We start from the raw sequence: 6,973 nt of genomic DNA, 5'->3' as shown, positions 1-6,973 counted from the left end.
GGAGGAGGGGCTGTGGGGCAGGAGGAGGGGCTGTGGCAGGAGGGGGGGCTGTGGGGCAGGAGGAGGGGCTGGGGCAGGAGGAGGGGAGCGGCAGAGGAACAGGAGGAGGGGCTGTGGGGCAGGAGGGGGGGCTGTGGGGCAGAGAGGTGCTGGGGTAGGAGGAGGGGCTGAGGCAGGAGGAGGGGCTGGGGCAGGAGGAGCGGCAGTGGGCCAGGAGGAGGGGCTGAGGCAGGAGGAGGGGCTGGGGCAGAGGGGGGCTGGGGCAGAGGGGCTGGGCAGGAGGAGCGGCAGTGGAACAGGAGGAGGGGCTGGGGTAGGAGGAGGGGCTGAGGCAGGAGGAGGGGCTGGGGCAGGAGGAGCGGCAGTGGGCCAGGAGGAGGGGCTGGGGCAGGGGAGGGGTTCCGGAGCAGGTCGAGGGGCGTGGCGGTGTGGGCGTGTCTCTAAAGTGGGCGTGGTGGAAGGCGGTGCGGCGGGAGTCCAGGCTGTTTCTGCCGCAGAGGCTCGCGGTCCCGCGGGCTCCCCGCCGGCCGCGTACGCACTCGGTGATGGCCTCCGTGGGCTCCAGAGGTTGGAGCGCGGCCGGCCGGCCGCGGACCCTCACCCTCCTCGCAGCGCCCGGCCCCGGGGGCGTCTGCACGCGCCGACTCCCAGGCCCCGGCGTTCGGGGCAGCCCTTCCCCCGCGCTGGGACCCAGGCTCCTGCTGAATTCGCGGTGGACGGTGGACGCAGCCCAGGTGAGCCCGGGTTGCGAGCTGAGGGCTGCCCCTCTCTGTGGCGCATCGCAGACCCCGCCCCTGGGCGCGGAGAATCCCCACGCCCCCACCCGAGCATCCAGCTCCCACCTTGGGCCCAGGGTGAGACTGGGCCCAGCAGGATGCGGCCTGTGAGGGTCAGAGCTGCGCTGAGGCTGGAGGGCCAGCAGGAGCAGCAGGGCGAACCCCTCGGGCCAACTCCCCCGGAAGACTCCCAGGCCAGCCAGGCGACCCTACCGCCTGTGGCCACCGCTGTTCCCGAATGTCCCCTGCACCTTGCCAGCTCCCCCGGAAGACTCCCAGGCCAGCCAGGCGTCCCTACCGCCTGTGGCCACCGCTGTTCCCCGAATGTCCCCTGCACCTTGCCAAGCCGCTACCAGGCCACACCTGCAGCCCAGGTGTGGAACCCACACCGGAGTGGTCAGGGTCCCTGTCCCCGAGCTGGGGGCAAACACGCTGTGGGGTACGGACACCCCTGGCAACGTGAAGATGGTCCCCGTCGTCCCCACCGTCCACCAGCGCTGGACGTGCAGCCTGGAGGGGCCTCCTTGAGCCTCCCTCGCTGGGCAGCCAGCAGCCATCACCGCGGCTCCCTCACGGCCCAGCCGACCCTTGGGTCGGGAACCTTCCTGGGGGCTTTCAGCAGGGCAGGCACCCAAGGGAGGCTGCGGGGACTGCTCCGCTTTGGCTGAAAATGTGGTAAAACGCCATGGACCCCCTTGGGGAGAGGCAACGTGGAGCCCTGGTGCCCCCGGAGCCACAGGCCCCACAGGTGGCCGGCCGCCGTCTGGGCAGCCACCCCCTCCGTCTGGGCTCTGGGCCCAGGCTGCAGCGCAAATCAATCAATGAATCAGAGCGTCGGCAGGAGCGCCCGGCAGGGGGCTGATGTCCAATTTGGACAGAAGCAGAAAGAGGCCTGCAGGGCCCCGGGGGTCCTCACGCCCCCGACACAGCGCCGCCACAGCCCCACTGCACCGCCTGCTTGTGGCTAGCCAGGGCTGCAGCCACGTGCCACACGTGTGCACACACACATGCCACACGCGTGCAAGCCAGGCACACACCTGTGAGGCACACGTGTGCATGGCCCGTGCTCAAGGACATGTGTGCACATGCCTCTACACACACGTGCACCCCCCCCCGTCCCAAAGGCACAGATGCGCTGGCCGGCTGGTGTTCCCATGGCTGAGCACCTGGACAGAGGGCCCCCCATGTCCACGGCACTGCTCCTTCCTGGGCCTAAAGGCCCACTTGGATGGAGGGGTGCCTCACCCCTGGCCAGGCTGGGAGGGCGCTGTGCGCTCGGTGGTGAGGCCCAGGCCCACCCTTTACAGAGGGGGAGACCGAGGCCAGAGAGCGGGCGGGCGCTGGAGCCCTGGCTGAGGGCTGCCCTTGGTGCCCAGCCCTGCCCCCCGCCCCGGGCCTGCCCTCTGCCCGGCTCCCAGGAGTGGTGTCAGGGCGCGTGTGGGGGTCTTCCTTGGAAAGTGCAGGGGCCCCTGAGGCCAGGGTCAGCCCGGGTGGGGGGCTGGCCCCCGCCCGCGCCAGCTGGTGATTTGGAAGTGTAGAAAATGGGATTCCCCGGGAACAGATGTGCCCAAGGAGGCGAAATGGACAGCCGGCTGCGGGCGGCGGGCCTCTGATTACCGCTGACTGCGGGCCGCCCCGCCCGCCCGGCCGCCTCATTGCAATTGAATTGATACTTTGTGAACTTCATTTGTGAATAATGTGATCTGACAGGGACAAATGTGACGGGGAATTGTTTTCAAACCTCCTCCAAATGAAACTTATTATTGGGTAAATACGGATTCCTTTGTCCCGCCGCCCCCATGCCCGTGCCCGCGCGTGCAGCAGATTGAATTGACGGGGTGGGGGTGCCCCGGCCGCAGGGCGGCGGCGGTGGCCGTGGGCGGCCGGTGGCCCGGCAAGGCCGCCCTGCCCGGTGCCCACGGCCGGCCCGGCCCCAGCTGTCTTACATATTAATCTCCGTGCCGGGCGCCGGCCGCGGGCTCAGACCCAGTTAGCTGGATTGATGAAGGAGTGAAGAGGATCCGACGCACGGTGATTCCACCCTTTCAGTTTCCATTAGCTCAGCCGGGAGCCGTGCCCGCCAGCGCCGTGGCGGGGGCCCGGGACAGGGCCCAGGAAGGCTTCCGTGCCAGGTCGTTATCCTAACAGCCCATCCCCGGGGAGGGCGGGCGGCGGGTGGGGCCGAGCTGTCGTCCCAGTGCCCGGGCAGGCTTGGGTCTCTGTGGTCAGCATTCGCTCCCGGCTGCGAGGCCGCGCGGTGCGTGCTGGAAGACCCTGGGGACACTCTCTGCCGCCTCGACTTCCTGCGAGCCCACTGGGCCACCGGACTGAAGGACGACTGACGGTGACCCAGGCGAGCAGGGGAGGGGCACCAGCCCCCAGGTCCTCCCCTCCCCCTCCCTGCTCCCCAGAGTCTCCATGACCGGGCGCCCGGCCTGGGGAGAGGGAGTCGCCACAGAGGGAGGAGGAGGCAGACGTGGGTGCTGGGTGGGACCCTGCCCCACGGAGACCCCAGAGCTCATTCTGGTCCCACACCCCTGGGAACCCCTGCTTGAGGGGACGCAGCGGCCCCAGGCCTGGGAATGCCGGGTGCCAGCCCCCCCGGGAGAGAGGACACAGTGACCACATGTGGGGCGGGGACACCCCTGGAGGGACCCAGGCCCTGGGGCTTCCTGAGAGTTGCTTGAGGTGGGCAGCCCTGGCCCCGGCTCCCCCTGCTGACCCTGAGAAGGCCCTCCGTCCTGCACCCCACTTCCCGCTCGCCCCTTCCACTCCAGCTGGCTTTATTTTATTTTGATTCTAAATCCAAGTGAAACTCATGTGAGGGGCTCGGGGAGTGTCCCCTCAGTCCAGAGCCTGCCCTGGCCTTAGCGCCGGCTGCCAGTGGACGGCAGGCGGACCCGAGTCCTGGGCCCAGAGGGACCGGGCACAGCCAGGGGCTGGTCTCAGGCCTGTGAGAGGACATGGAGACAGCGGCTGCAGCATCGGCTCCTCATGGTCACGCCCAGGGCCACTGGGCAGCATGACCAGGGACCCTCCCGCCCGGCTGCGGGGCTCAGTCTGTGTCATGGCCAACCGTGGGTGTCCACCAGGCAGGAGGGCGGGCATGGGGGCGGCAGCCGGGCCGGGCCTGGACAACGGTGGCCCTGTGGCCTGAGGGTGGCTGCCGGTCGTCCCACCTGCCCGAGCCTACTTGGACACTGAGGCCGTGGGGAGGGGGTGGCCAAGGGTCTCTGAAGGTACCTTGTCTGGGGCTCTTCTCCCAGGCGCAGACAGGGAGCCCCACCCTAGGGGACCTCACCTGGCCTCAGGGCAAGAGAGGGGTCTGCTCCGGGAGAGAGAACAGCCGGGGGCCAGCAGAGAGGGGAGGCCAGGGCAGGCTGAGGGGCACCCCTCTGTCTGCACGAGCCCAGCCCGGCCCAGGTGGCGAGGACTCTGCCGAAGCCGGCGCTGGCTGCAGGCCCTGCTGCAGCTGAGAGCAGGAGCTGAGCCACCGGCCTCCCGGCCACTCCTGCACGCGCGTCCTGTCCGTGAGCCTTGTCCGGAATCTGCCAGCGAAACCCCTTCTGTTCCACGCAGGACTCTCGGGAGGAGCAATGCCGGCGATGGGGACACGGCCACGGCCACGAGTGGCTGCTTCACACGTACAACCCGTGCCCAGGGATGGCCCCAACTCTGTGCTAGCTGGACGGAGACACTGACCCCCACCCTCGTCCACCTGGGCAGCGCTGGAAGGTGGAGAGGTGGGCGGGGGGAGCGGGTGGGTGGACAGCATGGGTCAGCAGCTGTGAGGAGAACCTCACCTCCTGGTGGCAGAATTCCCCTAGGATGCCCAGTCCCAACCCTCGTCTTCTGTCACGTCTTAGAGCCATCCCACTCTTCCTGCACTCCTGGGACTTCCCCAGAATCCTCACCTGTGGATGCCACCCCCTGGGTTCTGTGGCCGGGTGGTGTGCACTAGCGGGAGCCGGCTGGGCAGGCACCCCCCACCCCACCCAGATCTGGGCAGTGTGCACCAGTGGGAGCCAGCTGGGCAGGCACCCCCCACCCCTCCCAGATCTGGGCAGTGTGCACCAGTGGGAGCCGGCTGGGCAGGCACCCCCCACCCCTCCCAGATCTGGGCAGTGTGCACCAGCGGGAGCCGGCTGGGCAGGCACCCCCCACCCCTCCCAGATCTGGGCAGTGTGCACCAGCGGGAGCCGGCTGGGCAGGCACCCCCCACCCCACCCAGATCTGGGCAGTGTGCACCAGCGGGAGCCGGCTGGGCAGGCACCCCCCACCCCTCCCAGATCTGGGCAGTGTGCACCAGTGGGAGCCGGCTGAGCAGGCACCCCCACCCCTCCCAGATCTGGGCAGTGTGCACCAGCAGGAGCCGGCTGGGCAGGCCCCTTCCTGGCACCTGCTGGAAGCCTGGGGTCTGTAGTGCACCCCTCCCTTGTCGGGGCCTCGTGTGGACGCAGCCCTGGCCTGGGTGCCATGGGCCAGGGTCAGCACTCACAGCAGGCCCGAGCCCACGCTGCCAGCCGGCTGATGCTGGCCGTGGAGGCCTCCCACACACTGGGCACCCTTCTGGGCGCTCTCAGCCGCCTGTCTGGGCCCCCCCGTGGCCGCAGCCTTGCCCGGGGTCCCCACCCCAGCTCCCGTCCAGAGCCGCTTCCGGGGACTGGAGTCCCCCTTCCCCTTTGGTCCGAGCCGGCGGTGGCACCGGACAGTGGGGCACAGGGGACTCTGTGGCCGAAGCCCGTCCCCTCCTGCCGCCGGCAGCCCCAGGGTGGGTGTGCAGAAGGCGGGGGCGGGCTGCCGGCTCTGACGGCTGACGTGTGTTTATGCTGTCCGCCTGGCGAGTCTGTGGGGGACGCCCGCGCTCGGCCTGACAGCCGTGACTTTCTGGTTCATAACACACAAGCGCGCTCACCGGGAGACACGCTCTGCGGTGGCTCCGGATCCGCGGAGCGGGTCGGCACGGCCCCCCTTCCTCCAGACAAGGAGCTGTCGCTGTGGGAACCTGAGCTCAGTGTCCCCTGGCCAGGGCTGCCCAGCGTGGCCACCTGGTTGGGGGAGGGCCCAGGGATGGCGGCCACGGGCACCGCCCCCTCCCCAGCCCACGGAGGCTGCAGCGCCCCCTCCTTGCACAGAGAGAAGGCGTCCACCAACTCTGCCCACACGCAGGTGGGCAGCTCCCCCGCAGGGCCGTCCCGGGGACAGGGTCAGCTGTCACCTGCCCAGAGGTGACCTGGAGGCCTGGACCTGTGGGAAGGACGCTGGCCGGAGAGGCGGGTGGCCACACGGAGACAGCTCGGGCGCCGACACGCCCCTCTTCCACGTAGGAAGTGGAGAGCCCGCCCGAACCGGAGGAGTGCGGACGGGAGCCAGGCGCCCGCGAGCGTCTCGCCTCGTACCTAACTCACAGCCCGAGCCCCGCATGCGCTCCGTGGGCCCTGTCTCCGGGTCTGCTGCTGCACGGCTTACATGGCGCCCTGAAAACGCGCCGTGACCACCGCTTGCTCGGCCGCGCGCGCCCGGGCAGCGGCTCCGGGGCTGGGCGCTCTCCCCCTGCTGGACGCAAGGCGCACTGCAGCCCCAGCGCGGGGCGCCCCAGGCGGAGCGCCCCTGCCTCCCCCAGCGGCAGCCATGCCGGCTCCCAGCCGCGCAGGTGCCCACCGGTGAGGCCCGAGTGACCTGCCGGGGACCCTCAGCAGAGGCCCAGGGCTCGGACTGGGAGAGGCGCGGGTGGGACCCCAAAATCGCTGTGGATGCTGGGGGCAGGGCGGGGTGCTCACACTCAGAGCATCAGGAACCCCCCCCCCCCCGGGCACAGGCTGGGAAGAGGCCGAGGGTCCCCAGCAGAAGCCCTCTCTGCCCTACACCCCGGAGCCAAGTCTTGGCCCTGCGAGGGTCAGCAGTGGGAGGGTGGAGTCGAGCCACCTCCACGGGGGGCCTGCTGTGGGAGGGGCCGGCAGGACATCCTAACATCTCAAGTGCAAGCAGTGACCACCAGGCCCTGGACAGTGAGGGGCCAAGTCCACAGCCTAAATCTGGGGTATGTGTCCACAGTGCCTCCTCCAGGAAGCCTCCCCTGCCACTCCTGCCCATCAGGGACCCTGAGCTGACCAGGTCAGAGCCCCTGCAGCCCGGGAGTGGCCACTGCGTCCACTCTGTCTTTGCGGCCTCCAGGACACTTTTCAAGTGAAACCAGG

The 6,973-nt window shown here is 69.8% G+C and overlaps 1 long non-coding RNA gene across 1 annotated transcript; it reads left to right on the top strand.

The window, feature by feature from the left end:
- The first annotated feature begins 641 nt into the window (after nucleotides 1-641).
- On the top strand, nucleotides 642-6,234 carry LOC133774843 (uncharacterized). The gene is made up of 3 exons (XR_009868170.1): nucleotides 642-734; nucleotides 4,356-4,519; nucleotides 6,104-6,234. It is a non-coding gene; the product is annotated as an uncharacterized LOC133774843 (long non-coding RNA).
- Nucleotides 6,235-6,973: the final 739 nt, after the last annotated feature.

The sequence above is a fragment of the Lepus europaeus genome, chromosome 16 (assembly GCF_033115175.1).
Source record: "Lepus europaeus isolate LE1 chromosome 16, mLepTim1.pri, whole genome shotgun sequence".
NCBI classification, from domain to species: Eukaryota; Metazoa; Chordata; class Mammalia; order Lagomorpha; family Leporidae; genus Lepus; species Lepus europaeus.
This window is presented reverse-complemented; position numbering and strand designations above follow the sequence as displayed.